This window comes from Dasypus novemcinctus (assembly GCF_030445035.2).
Source record: "Dasypus novemcinctus isolate mDasNov1 chromosome 8 unlocalized genomic scaffold, mDasNov1.1.hap2 SUPER_8_unloc_1, whole genome shotgun sequence".
Classification (NCBI taxonomy): domain Eukaryota; kingdom Metazoa; phylum Chordata; class Mammalia; order Cingulata; family Dasypodidae; genus Dasypus; species Dasypus novemcinctus.
In genome coordinates this window covers 2521611-2536597 of record NW_026688123.1, presented here as the reverse complement: position 1 = coordinate 2536597, position 14987 = coordinate 2521611, and the positions used below count along the sequence as shown (strand labels likewise).

At 44.1% G+C, this 14987-nt stretch overlaps 1 long non-coding RNA gene across 2 annotated transcripts in view; it reads right to left on the bottom strand.

Annotated features, from left to right (window-relative positions):
* LOC131277336 (uncharacterized) overlaps window positions 1-14777 on the bottom strand; it is a 55295-nt gene extending 40518 nt beyond the window's left edge. The window contains exons 1-4 of one of the 2 annotated variants that reach the window (XR_009184526.2): window positions 14441-14777; window positions 13430-13583; window positions 12450-12652; window positions 6379-6496 (exon numbers count right to left, since the gene is read on the bottom strand). This is a non-coding gene — a long non-coding RNA (uncharacterized lncRNA). The remainder of the gene's footprint in view (window positions 1-6378; window positions 6497-12449; window positions 12653-13429; window positions 13584-14440) is intronic. The other variant, XR_009184525.2, reaches the window with a different exon arrangement.
* Between the last annotated feature and the right edge of the window lie 210 nt (window positions 14778-14987).

The following is a 14987-nucleotide window of genomic DNA, read 5'->3' as shown; positions in this document are numbered from 1 at the left end:
TTCTTGCTTATTGTGTGGGTCTCTACCCACTGAGATAACACATAATGACAAGATGAGCACTTACATATTCCAGAGAAACCTGCCCCAGGTACAACCTCTCCTGTATACCACTCCCATCCAATACCTACACCAGTAATCTTCCCCTGCCATATTTGCTAAAAGAATATTCCTAACATTGTAGTTTTAAGCACAGATCTGCAAATCCCCAGTTCATCTGTTTCTTCCCTCGACCCTCCTCCCAACCCATGGATAGTCCAAACCCCCACTCTACCCGACTCACAGACCAGCACTGCTGATCTCAATATCATCACCGCACCACTGTCTTCCTCATACACTGCACAACGACACCCTTCCACCTTATCCTAGTTACTGCCCATATGGGCATAGGCTCACAACCCCTATTCCCTCTGTGTCCCCTGGAGACACTCGCTCTATGAGACTGCTCAAATGGCTTAATCAAATGAGTGAGGTCATGTAATATTTGCCCTTCAGTGCCTGGCCCACTTCCCTTAACATGAGGTCTTCAAGATTCATCCAGGTTATCCTGTGTGTTAATACTGCATTGCTTCTTATGCCTCAGTAATGTTCCATGGTATGTATACACCACTGTTGCTTATCCATCCTTCTATTCATGTGCACTTGGGTTGCTTCCATCTTTTGGCAATAGCGAATAATGCTGCTATGAACATTGGTGTTCATAGATCCATTCGTGTCCCTTCTTTCAATTCTTCCTGTTATATACCCAGAAGTGGGATTGCTGGAGTAAATGGCAGTTCTGTCATTAGCTTGCTGAGGAAATGCCAAACTGTCCTCCACAGGGCTCCACCATTCTCCACTCACACCATCAGCTAATGAGGGATCCCTTTCTTCCACAAGCAACTCTCTAACTTATATTAAAGCAGTTTTCAGAAAAATGTGTTTTACTTCTATTTATATAGCAGGGAATCATACATTGATAATACTTATTTTTAAAATGAGTCAATTGTATTATTACATATTAACAAATCATTCAATTAATCCAAAACATACAAATAGTGGTATTTGGTACAATCACAAAGTTGTAGATTCATCACTTCGATCATTATTAAAGCATTTCCATGATTTCAATAGTAATAATATTGGGAAACGGACTTTGGCCCAGTGGTTAGGGCGTCCGTCTACCATATGGGAGGTCCGCGGTTCAAACCCCGGGCCTCCTTGACCCATGTGGAGCTGGTCATGCGCAGTGCTGATGCGCGCAAGGAGTGCCGAGCCACGCAAGGGTGTCCCCCGCGTGGGGGAGCCCCACGCGCAAGGAGTGCGCCCGTGAGGAAAGCCGCCCAGCCTGAAAAGAAAGTGCAGCCTGCCCAGGAATGGTGCAGCCCACACTTCCCGTGCCACTGACGACAACAGAAGCGGACAAAGAAACAAGATGCAGCAAATAGACACCAAGAACAGACAACCAGGGGAGGGGGGGAAATTAAATAAATAAATAAATCTTTTAAAAAAAATAGTAATAATATTAAACAAAAAAGACACCCTGTGCCAGCAACTACATAGCAACCATCTACCTACAATCTGCAGACACACAAACCACAGTCCCACAACAACCAGACACATGCAAGACATTCCCTTGCCTAATGGATATACATGGTAACAATCACACAAATGCACGGAAGCCTGAAGAACCTCTGACACTAATTATATATTTGCCAGACCTTCCAATGAGTCCCTTGTACAAAAAATATGAGTTTATATGGTTATGAGTCCCCAAAACAGAGTCAGGAGTTCATCAAAGGGGTCACTCTTATGCATGCCTCAGCAGGGTCCCAGAGACAGCCAAAGTAGATACAACCCCAGGTATTGGTTCTTCTGAGGGCTCTAGAGACCTTGAGGTTCTGTGGTCGTGGCAGATGGAGTTCAGTGCCAAGTCTCTTGGCCCTACTTTGGAGTTGGTGTTCCTGAGTGGGATGGAGTTGAACCTGAGTTCAGAAGCCAATCCTGTTTCTTTTACTGGACCTGTGGTTGGCACTGGGATTTGGTGTATGCTAAGGGGACCTGAATCTCTGGATTGTCCATGTGATAGCCAGGCCCTGAACCTCAACAGATCTGCAGCTCCTACCCTCTATTTTAATGAACTTACACCAGCCAGCAAACAGGGAGGTGAAGAAGGTCAAGCACCACACCAGGGAGCCAAGAGGGCCTACAACTGCAAGCAGGAGAATTGCATCCATCATCCATGTGGAATCTAAGCCCCCTCTCAATAAAGAGGTGGAGTGAACATAACCATCCCAGGGTCCACAGGATGGAGGAATAGAGTATGCATTCGAGTGGACTTACTGATATTCTATTCTGGAACCGTTGTGATTAGTAATGGAGGAAAATGTACCATTAATGTGGAGGAAGTGGCCATGGTAGCTGCTGAGGGTAGGGAGAGGGAAGAAGAGATATGATGTGGGTGCAGTTTCACAACTTGGAGTTGTGCTGGGTGGTACTGCAGGGACAGTGGCTGGACATTGTAGGTCCTGCCCTGGCCTACTGGGTGGACTGGGTTAGAGTGTAAACTACTATGCAAACCACTGTCCATGTGGTGCAGCAGTGCTGCAAAATGTATTCACCAAGTGCAGTGAATGTGCTTTGATGATGAAAGAGGTGTTGATGTGGGAGGAGTGGGGTGAGGGGGTGGGGACTATATGGGCACCCCATATTTTTTGAATGTAACTTAAAAAAATATATTTATATAAACCCCACAATTCCCAGTAAGAAATAATCTTTAGTACAAAAACACAATCTCTAAACATCTATGGACAAACAAGCACTTAGTAGTAAACATATCCTCATATCCCATAAAAAATAAACCAAAACTCACAAAACCCCCAAATCAATCCCATAGACTCTGACAACAACCAAATGCATTCAAGATAAACTCAGATATTACCAAGTACTTAAGGAACAGTCAGTCCCCCAAATCCCGTGAACACACATCTAGGTATGATGCCTCAGAACCTGAAGACAAAGAGCAACTTTTCCACATTCTCCTAAATCTCACACACAACACCCCCTCTTTCACCTAAATGGACACAATAACCTCAAACCCCAAATACAAAACTCACACAAACCTCCATCTTGACAAACTATGAACAGAATGTGCCCATAGGCCCCGCTATTATGTTCACCTTCACAAACCCAGCCCCCCACAAAATCCAGTCACTCCTCTCCAAATTTGGTCCACACCAAAAACAAATGCCCTGAACTCCCACCCAGGCAGTGTGAGCACGTATTTAATGCCTACACTCTGAATAGACACAGACCCAATTCGCACCTCACAAAGAGACACATATACGATATCCCACTTTACCCTCAAAATAAACAGAGCCACCCCAAAACACACACATGCAAAAGTTTCAAAAGTGGTCCACTGTGCTGCTAGGCAGAATATTTGCTGTTCCTTTCTACAGTGTCTTTGATGAGAAAATACTACAATCTCCTCCCTGTTCAACCCAGAGGTGGCCACTTGACTTGCTTTGTTCCATGAATACCCACAAATTACTAATGGCCAATCCTCCAATGAATGCATTAGAAGAGTAAACATAGCCTTGTGAATTAACACACACTCCAGAGTTTGCCTGAGCTTCCTGCATTCTCCAAACCTGTAGAATCTACCTACAAACTCCCTGAATTTTCACATAAGTTGTCCACAGCCCTAGGACACCCAGCTCACAAGTCTTCATGTATATACAGAAACCTCCAGCACAACCCCACACATGTATTTACCATCTAAAGTTCACTTTGACACACCCGTGGTCCCCACCTTTTGAATTCACATGTACTAGCACAGCTTACATACACAGAAACCCCCATATCCATAAACACGCCAACATGCACACAACCTGCAGAACACACACACACACTCAGAATGCATGGAAGGGTGGGCTGTTGTTAATGAGACCCTCTTATGTTTTTAAATGTAATATTATTCATAATATATGTATCTTCAAGAAAATACAATAAAAAAATAATGCATATCAAGCAATGGTTCTGAGCCTAAAAAGGGATGAGTTTTGTGGAGAGTGTCAAGGGCCACAGATCTCTCTGCATCTGCATGGAAGGCCTCCAGTCTCTAGTAGATGGGAATGTATGTGGGAGACAGCCTAGATGGCAGCACTTGCAGAGATTGTCAGGACAGGGAGCCACTTTCTCCAGGCCTTGCCCTTTCCCAGGAGGCTCATAATCCATTTCCTGATGGAAGCATGTGAGGAACATCTGGATAACTGAGTTCAACTGAGGAAATGGCAGACTTTCTAGAGCCACAGTCCACCTGGCCAGCTGAGACAGTTTTGGGGTCTATGTCACAATTTGACTACTCCCTCTGCCCATACCCATTTACCTATCCTTTTACAGAGGTTCTTTACTAACCATCTTGTTCAATAACCTCTGAATTCCAGTTTGCATTTTAGAGATTCAAACAGATATATTCCATTTCTTCATTCAACAACTGTTTATGGAGCATCAATGTCATGGTAAAGATGCCTCATGCAGGTCTTACATAAAGTGCAGGAAACCAGATATAAACAAATATCTCTAGCCTGGACTCACATGCAAACTAATTCTGAAATGTACACTCAGCAATGAGATTTAGTGCTATAATCCTAGTGGACTCTGCAGATAGAAACAGGGGAATGAAAATAAGGTTGAGTGTTAACAAAAAACCCGTGATTGAAAATGGAAGAGAAGAATTAAATGCTCAAAGAGAGAGTCAATTTCCTCACATAAAAATATTTACCCTACACTGGAATCCTCTTCCTGGGATATCTGCATCTGGGCACTGAGGTTCAAGATATTTTCCAGGTATACCACTTATCCATTGCCACAATTGTTCAGATAAACAATCTACTGCAAAGCTCAACTGATTTACAGCCATAGGTGTAGATTTCCTGCAGGTGTCTGAGGGTGGGGGTTTGCAGATTGGCTCTTCTGGAAGTTCTCCTCTGATCTAGACTCCTTCACATGTCAGGGTAGACTAAAGAAAAGCAGTCTGGCTGACATCTCAGCCTCAGGAGGAGAGCATGAGCACATGCACCTGTCACTGACTGACGTTCAAGGGGAAGTCCCAGAACCAGGTCCCAGAGGCAGAGTGGGAGGCACTGCAGTGTGACAAGGGGAAGGGTAAGGAGGCCTGGAGGGAAGCACTCTGTCATTTTGCCTTCTGCCACAGGTAGCAGTGACTTCTAAATCACCAAGTTTAGAAGAGACTGTTACTGCATGTTACTGCACTCTGACCCTCGGGGGCAGCTAAAACCATTCTCAGGTCATTGAATCCTTATTCAGCAAACAATTCCTTGTGGTGTCCTTTGTGCAAACACTGTGAAGGCTGCTGTGCAGAATTCAGAGCTGAATGGGTCAGGTCCCAGTGCTAAAGGATAGAAATCACAGAGGGTTTTGTAATTAATTTTGTTTGGAATCAGAGTGGAGTGGAGTGCATTAGGGGACTGGGCAGTTGGGTTCTACCTAGTAAAAGTAAGAAGGAACATTTTTATGAGAACTCACAATATGCCAATCACAGCTCCTATAAATTGAATGTACTCACCATAATATTTACAGCTCTACAGAGCTAGCAGTGTTATCCTCATTTCACAAAGAAGTGAGACCTGGCTCAGAGGGGGAAGACTACTGAAACAGGTGCAAAGGGCATGGAATCAACATGCAGGAACCAAATTTGAGCTAGGCTTTCTGGAAGCAGAGGCTCTGCTCTAGCCCTGACCCCAGGCTCCCTCTTGATTATGTTCCCTGAAGCTGGGGAAGGGCAGAATGCAGAGAAGGCACCCACCACAGGGAGGACAGCTCAGGTACCTCCCTGGGATGGACCTACCTCCAACAATGCTGGCCCTCCAAGGTCAGGACCTCTCCATCGAGGCCTTTTCCAGGTGACCCCTCTCAACAGGGGCAGCAGTTTCCTCACCCAGAGGATATTCTCATCTCCCACTGCTGCTTCCCCTGCTGCTATGGCTAGTTCATGTTAGGGCTGCCTCCAGCCACATCTGTCCCAATGTTTGAGCAGGTTTCTCAACCTTATGGTTTCTAGATGCCCAATGATGAGATACTGGGTTTGCTTTAATACCCATTTCTCATCTGGGGCCTTCCTATTAAGACATGTTTGCTGATGGAAGGATGGGTAAGCAGGGAACTTGGCCTGCAGCCAGAACCTAGACTGGTAAGCTCTGGGCTGATGATACCACAGGGCTTTCAGCTTGAGGAAGCAGCAGCCAGAAGGTGAGTCTGGGAAAAGGGGAGGTGTGGGTAGTAGGGTTAGGGTTGGGGTTGGGGGTCTTCTCATCCCTCACATGCTCTCTCCACCTGCTACTGCAGAACCAATCCTTTTTCTGACCTCACCCCTGATACCTGGCCTCTGTCAGGCCTTGTCTGGGCTCCATGCAGCATGCTCTGCTTTCCACATCTGCAGGTCCTCAGCCTCCTTCCTTGGCCTTTGGAACAAACCTCCACCTTCAGTCCCACATTCCTGCAACAGAAATCAGGAAGACTTCCTTTTAGGGGCAGTTTCCCAGTGGTGGCAAAATAACCTTCAGAGTCTCCTCAGACCTTACTAGTACATTATGGCAGGGCCCGTGTGACCCCATGCCCTGGTGTAGAATTTGAAGGGAAAAGGGCCTGTCACCAGCCTTTGGAGAGTAGAAGAGTCTGGGGCATCAGGGAGCCTGGCCATAAGGGCCACTCAGTGAAGACCTGAGATGGGAAGAGGAGGGTAAGACATGTCCTGCCCCCAGGTTGAGGGCTGTTGCCTCCAGGCCTCAATCTTCACATCCAACATGTGGGCTGCGATGCCAGGATGTGGTCTGCAGCCCTCAGACCACGCTCCATCCTCCCAGGTCAAGGCACACCCTCTATCTCTCCCCACATTGTGTCTTTGTGGTTTTTATGTGGGGGTTTTAGATACCCCCACTCCCACAACTCAAAATTTTAGACATACTTCCAATACATACAATCATCCCACTGTGGTAGATTGAATTAGGCACTGCAATTTAGACCTGTGTTTAACCTTAATCCACTTTCCTGTGGCTGTCAACCCAGTGTTAACAGGATTTCCTCTGGTTTTCATTTTCAGGTCATGCGTGGCCCATCTAAAATTGTGGGTGGGTCCTGCTCCACATGGCTGTAGGCCTTAGGAAGAGAAGCAAGAAGTTACAGAAGCTGGGAAGGAAAGGATATCACCAACTGACCAGAGGCTGAGAAACAATCCAAGGAACTGCAAGGATTCTCAGAAGATGCACCAGAATGTTACAAGCTTCTCAGAGCAAGCAAGTTTTCCCCACACTTTGACCTGGACTCCAGTCTCAAATGAGACACCAACATAAGCTGTTTAAGCAAAACCATGGTGTGGGATTTGTGAGATCAGCTCAAGCACACTAAGATGTTCACTTCCATGTATAAACACACAACCCCACCATTCAATGAGATATATATACACATACTAAGTGCCCACAAGACATACTAATAACTCTCTACTGAAAGCTTCAATAACATACTACTGGGAAATATATATCCAAATCACTGTGACCCAGAGTACACACTCATTACACGTAAAATGTACCACATGCCTCAATTTTACCCACCATTCCCCTATACAATACAAATATGAAAAAATACCACCCTGTATCACCAAATACAAATACAGCTCTGGCATTTACTTAGTCCCTACACTTGCTAATGATCATCAACCTATCTCCAGCATCTTCCAGAATAGGCACATGAAACACAACAATCCTTCCATCTGAACATATACATCTGCCGGCTTCACACACTATTATACAGTTTCCCTTCAACACCAAAATATCTACGCACAACTCCTGAACCTCACCCAAACATACATCACCACTCAACGTACCCTGAGTACATTTCAATGATCCCACACATCCAACCAATATACAGAAGATACACAGTCCCTACCAACTAATGTACTGACATGTTCCCTAGCATTGCCCATATGCATATGCAGAGGCAATTCCAAACTTAAACACACAAAATTCCCAGAGTCACGGGGAAAGCACACACAGCATATAATGTTTCCATAGCCTCAAACTGCAAATACATAACACCAATTCCTTGATATACATGCACTGCATCTCACAGGATCCAAGAACCCAAAGCCTCAGGCTCACTGAAAAAATAGTCAGGTCCTCCACTTCACCCCAAATATCCACACAGACACCACTGATTCACAGATTTCAAGGTATCCATCACATTCCAACCAACCTATGAAATGCAAATACGAGTGTCAAACTTTCAATTCATAGGAACACAGTTCCCAAAGACATGCACAATAGAGCTCACATACCCTGAATTTCTACAGTCCATAAGAGGCCCACCAATACATGTAGAGAATATCACATTTTCAGATACACAATCAACCTCTTCTCTGCATACCCACAATCAGGTACAAAACATCCTTCTATCCTCAGATACACTAACTGACCTGCTAACAACCCCACGAAACACTTCCACCCGGAGGAACTCAGCTCCTGGATACAATCATAAAAGTAGTTAAAGCCCCAGTTATGAAAGTAGTGGTATGTAGCCAGGTTTAACACTGTGAACCAACTCTCTCTAAAATAATTCTGTGCATGTATATATATAAATATAGAGAATACATTTCAATCATTTAATAGCATACGACATGTGCAGAACAAATTTTACAAGTAGTTAGAAAATATATATTATCTTTTGTAAATTGGATTTAGTCGATTGACTCTCACATACTTTTGTCCATTTTGCCCAAATCTTATATCTATTATATATAACCTGAGCTTGAAAATCCATCACAATTGACACCAGACCTTGAAAAACTGTTTATTATTCCATGAAGCAAAGACTCTCGCATTCATGATAAAATAATGGTTTCATCATGAACACTGGTTAATATTTCTACCTTAAAAATATAGTGAAATATCCAAGATATGCTGATTTGCACTTAATGTTTAGTGTTCCCTCTTTCCTCAATAGAAGGTATTTTATACACTGAAATATTTTCCCTCATTTTTTGTATTATTACAATGTAACAGATATAGACTTAGGTCACATTATTAACAATTTAAAGTTAATTTAACTCTATACCATCTAGTTGAACAAATGTAGCCGGTCTGATCTACAGTGCTTCACCTTCACCCTCCCACAGTATAGATGCTCCCCCCACAGTGGAAGGGACAAGTGAGGGCAGAGCCACAGCCTTAGGGAGCAGCTCCTGATTCACAGGAGCACACACAGTCCTGAGCCCAGAGACACCACTAGGAAGTCATGAGTTGGCGCACTCTTCACCTTTATTTTTTATACAACTGACATAGAAAAGCAGCTGGAAGTGGTGGGACTAGGGTGATGGGACAACCCCTCCCCCACAGGCCCTGGGGTTCACAGTTATGGACTTGTCCACCTCCCTGTGCACATACATTTCCCTTCTGGAACCGCACTGACATCAGAGGTGGTTGGAGGACCAGAAAACAGGTGACAGAGCCCTGCCCCCACAGCCACATGTGCAAGCACCAAGCTTCCAGGTCCCGCAGGGACCAGGTCCTGGGAGGGCCATGGAGGAGAGGCAGGAGGTGGAGCCACATAAGTCTCTGTGACGCGTGTTCAGGCCATGCCTCTTCTCCAGGAACCCGAGCAGCCATCCCTGGCTCTGGGAGAAAGCATGTGGGAAAGGACCACTCATGATGTTTAGACTCACAGATGTGGAGGACAGTCCCATGCCCTGAGATAGGGTCCTCCGTGAAGTGTTTTAGAAGAGGTCTAGCCTAGGGCCATGTCATCAGATTGGAAGGATTGCTTATGCATGCCTTGGCTGCATTTGTTTTCTTCTGGCTCATGGCCTTTCAAAGAATATGCCCTTTTTCCTATTCAGAAGCAGGGTTCCTTATAGAACCATCCTGGCAAAGTATTTGGGATCTGGAAACTCCTTCAAAGCTATGCTTTCTCTGAACTCCATTGCTGGTTGTATCCTAGGACTTTTCCCATATTAGAATATATTTTAGTGAGTTTATTTAATATGTACAGTAAATGTGGACTCAGTAAGATTTTGTTTGAAGGTTTTTTTTTTTTATAGCTTTCATCAGGACATTTGATAATCTGAGTCCAGAAACTAGCTCATGGCTTTCTTGAGTCCTTAAACTTGAGGCAAAATTCTTAGCAGGCTTCTTAGCAATGAAGTAGAATAAAAATCCAGACTTTGTAATACTTCCTGTGACTGTTTTCTGATTCAGTAGAAATGTAAAAATCGTGTGTTTGGGGGGAGCATAGATACAAATTCAGTTGTCTTTACTGTAGGTTCAGTGCTTTCTTTTTCTTTATGGGGTAAACATTAAAAACGTAATGGGTTACACTTCTTATGTAGCATTGCCAGATGAAATAGAGGACACCTAACTTAAACTTAAATCTCATAAAAACAATGTGAATTAGCATATATGTCATATACAATTTGAGACATACTTATGCTAGAATATAATTCATTGTTTACTGAATTTCAAAATTTACCGGGGTTTATTTTTTTATTTGCTAAAACTGGGAACATTATTCTTAGGGATATTTTAAAGGTTTTATTAATTGAAGAACTTCTCCTTGTAGCATATGCTAAGGAAAGAAGACTTGAAAACAAGCTACCAGCCAAAAGACAGTAATTGCAGTAAAACTGACACTAGATAACATATATATATACTCTTGTATAAACTGTTTAAAATCAGAAATAAACATAAAATGTTTATAACGAATTTACATCACATTTGCTTTTAGTTGCATGATATTTTCCTGGAAAGACGCAAAAAGAGCAAAAACATTAGCGTCCTCTGCTGATGTGGACTGGAATGCCAGGGGAAGTGGGTGGGTGGAAGACTTCTCACTACATTTTCCATTGTGCCAAATTTGACTTTCGCACCATGCAATGTTTACCTGTTAAAAGCAATCAAAATCATTGAAATGAAAATTTTAAATACTTAACTACCAATGAATGAGAAAAAAAGCATAGATTTTTCCTGTAAGCCTACAAGCCTGGAGTTCTTTGATGTGGAGGGGTCTTCCAGCACAAACCAATGTTTATTTATAAATAATTTAAGTATAGAACCTAGGAAGAAGTCTTTGTGCTATGAATTAGGAAGAATCAGTAAATTGCTCTAACAAAGTCCCTAATAATTGTGCTGTCCCAGTATACTTTGAAGGGACCACCTGCAATTCCCCTGTCAGAGTCCTGGATGAAGTTCTATCCTCCCCCACTTCAAGCCCAACTGCCCTCTGCCCCCCCCCATAGAATGTCTGAGTGCTCCATTTTAGTCCTGTTGAATTTCAAACTTCTCCACCCTTTCCGTGGATTCCTGAGAATCTGTTGGCAGTGGTTCACTCTCAGGGCGTAGAATTGAATCTTTGCTAGAGGTTGTCAGATAGCAGTGGTCTGTGTCCAAGTGTACCAAGGTGACTTCAAAAGGTAAGCACTTAGGGGTGGTGGACTTGACCCAGTGGTTAGGGCGTCTGTCTACCACATGGGAGGTCCGCGGTTCAAACCCCAGACCTCCTCGACCCATGTGGAGCTGGCCCATGCGCAGTGCTGATACACGCAAGGAGTGCCATGCCACCCAGGGGTGTCCCCCATGAAGGGGATCCCCAAACACAAGGAGTGTGCCCATGAGGAAAGCTGCCCAGTGCGAAAGAGAGTGCAGCCTGCCCAGGAATGGCACCACCCACATCCGTGCCACTGAAGACAACAGAAGCGGACAAACAAGATGCAGCAAAATAGACAGAGAACAGAAAACCAGGGGAGGGGGGAGTTAAATAAATAAATAAATCTTAAAAAAAAAAAAAGGTAAGCACTTAGGATAAGGTGGTGTGTTATCAGGGTCCCTGATATCCTTCAAATCCATAGAAATTCACATTTGACCCATCTTCTTGGAACAAGATTTGAGATGAATCTCGAGGAAGGAGAAATCACTGGACTCCACCAAGAACCTCTCACCTGGAAATTGGTGGGGTAGGTTGGAAAGTTGAGGAAGGGGTCTTCTTAGAGGTACATCTAGATATGTGAGAGGGCTACAATAGGTATGAGAAAGTTTGGATGCAGGAAGAGTTTCTCTCTAGAAAAAAACCACATAACAAGAGTATTAAATGGTAGTGGGTTTATGTTGTGTGGTAGTGTAGAGAGGCTTGTCTCCACCCTTTGTCATTACTTCATGTACCTGAGAACTTATGATTTTACTGGAAGAAAAATGAGATCCTATGGGGACAGTTAGAATCAATGGTCTAACGTAAAAAAACTTTTTGGTAGAGCTCATCATGGCCAAGTCAGCAGTGAAATAGCCTGTCTGCGAGGCAGCCTGGAAGTTACTCTAATGGTCCCAGCCCAGAGGCCTTTTGCATTCACTCCTTGATTCAATGTTTCCAGGGCACTTGTGGTAACTTCAGCTGGTTTTAGAGATTGGGTTTACCTGGATTTTATGACTTTTTCTTAAACGGTGTAAACTCAGATGCTCAACCAATTCATCTTCTCTAATTCCTCACGGTGAACCCTCAGCTCTTCATTTTAAAGTTGAGGTGAAGATGTTGCTCATAGTCCATGAATACTTCATGGTCATGGAATAGTGGCTGCTATTTGTTTTCAGTAAAACACTCAATGAAGGGTGGTTTCTTTCTGAAGAGGGGAAGGAGAAGAGATACAATTAGGTATATGTTACTCTATCACTAATAGTGCTAGAAGTAATAGTAGTATCGGTAACAGTCTGAAGAGATGATGCAGAACATAATCTTAAGAATTTACCACCTTCATGATGCCCTTGTGCTTCCTAGAACTTACCCAAAAGAACATCCCTTATCTGCTCGTGAGCATGCTGAGGGGTATTTTTTCCAAAGAATTCCTTGACAACAGCTCTTTGGTCAAGAGGCTGACTGAATGCCTCCACCAAATATTGAGTCTGGCTGAATTTCTGGTAGTGATTTCCTCAGAGAGGGGCTGTCCTGATAGCACGTGCTTCTTTCTCCTTCACACTCAGAGGTCTGGGAGCCTCACTGAATGGGAGCAAGTTCTCTTATGGGAAAACCCTGATCTGGAGTTCTAGAACCTAAAATCACTAGAGGGACAGGTGCTATTCTGAATTTCCTCCACCTAGGTGCCTGCTCACTTTTTGAAATTCAAAGCTCTGTTCTCTTGACATATGCATGGCCATTTCAACAGAACGGCATGCCTGTTCCAGCACCACAAAGAAGAAACACGTCTCTCAGTGAGAAGGTGATTTATTGCAAATACACAAGCAAGGAACTGGGATAATCTTCCCAAAACCAGTTCAAAGTGAGAATGGGAACTTGAATTTGTATAGGGAAACACCCAGGGGAGAGATGAAAAGAAAAGCAAGTCCAAAATAAGAAACGAGTGATGACTTTAGACCTTCCAGGGGTCTTGTGAGGAGGGTACCTGCATTTTTCCAGTCCTGTGTCATCTCAAGCACGTTAAACTCATAACTGTTGTTCCAGTTTCCATGATTTATCAGTGACAGTTTAGATTCAGATACTGGTGCTTCTGATGCTATTCTCTGGTTTTGCCTTCAGTTGATATTTTATTCTTATTCCTGTAAGCAGAAATGAGAAGGTCTGGTTGATGTCCTTTTGGGAGCTAAGAACACAGAGTAACTAGTTAGATTGGATTAAGAGAAAACTATCTTAGTTATGCCTGGGTAGATTTAGAGGTGCGTAGGTGAAGAAATTTTTAATAAGCACTTTTTTCACCTTTCAATTTCCTAATGAGTAAAGGACAGCTCCTGATAGCCTCAAGAGCGTTGCCTTTGTGGCCTCTAAATCCACCCATTTCCTTGTCTCTACAGCATCTCCAGTGCTGGGACCAGACAAGACCATGAACTCTGGAGTTTCCCTGTATCCTGGCACTGTCCTGCCAATCCCTTCACCCATTCCTGGCCCACCACCCCCACCTCCCTGGGGGCAGCACCTACCCCCATCTTTCCTTCCTGGCAGCTCTCTGCTGCTGCCTGCATTCCCCAGGCCACAGTTGGTGACAGGAAGTGGGGGCCTTGTCCCCAGTGGGACTGGAGGTGAGAAGATCATTCTTCAAATCACAAAACTACAGGGACCAGCAGAGCCCCCTCCTACTCAGCCCTGTGTCCTTCCTCAGATGCCCCACATTTCAAGTGACCCAAGGATCCTCTGTGGGGGTGCTCAGCATGCCCCTCCTGGGATCTTGAGGGTCTCTGCTCTGGAGCCCTTGATCCCAGCCTCAGCTGTGGGGTGCACCCAGTCTGCTGAGGGAGGCTGGGCCCCAGGCCTTCCTCTTCAGGCTCCACCACCAGCTGCCCAGTTGGCCCCCAGTATTCCTCCAGGGAATGCTTTCTTCAGGCCAGAGGTGGCCTCCATGGAGAGAGGTCCTCCTTCCACCCAATCCAAGGATGACTCCTGTAAGCCCAAGAGTGTTTACCAGAACTTCTGATGTTGGAAGTGCTTCAAATCCCTGGCCCAGAGGCACATTCACCTAAGTTCTGATGCTGAAGCTCTTTCCTGCTTTCTCATGTGAGTGGCTTCCTCTTGGAGACACATCTGTTTTGCACCATTCAGATACAGAGGACTAGGGATGGATACCCCAGGCTAATGTCTCCAGAATTTCTTGACAGTCGGTCATGAGGAGAGATGATATATTTCTGGTTTTGAGTGATTTTCAGGTGTCTTATCTCAATTAATACCTTCCTAACTTGCATATATAAAGAACTCCTATATCTTGAAAATAAAAAGATAAACAACACATTTAAAAAAATGTGAAAAAGATTTAAAGAGACACTTTTCCAAAGAAGAAATAGAAATGGCTAAAAAGCACATGAAAAAATGCTCCAAATGTCTAGCTATCAGCAAAATGCAAATCAAAACTACAATGATATACCATCTTACTCCCATAGGATTGGCAGCTATGAAAAAAACAGAAGACTACAAATGCTGGAGAGGATGCAGAGGAATGGAAACACTCATCCCCT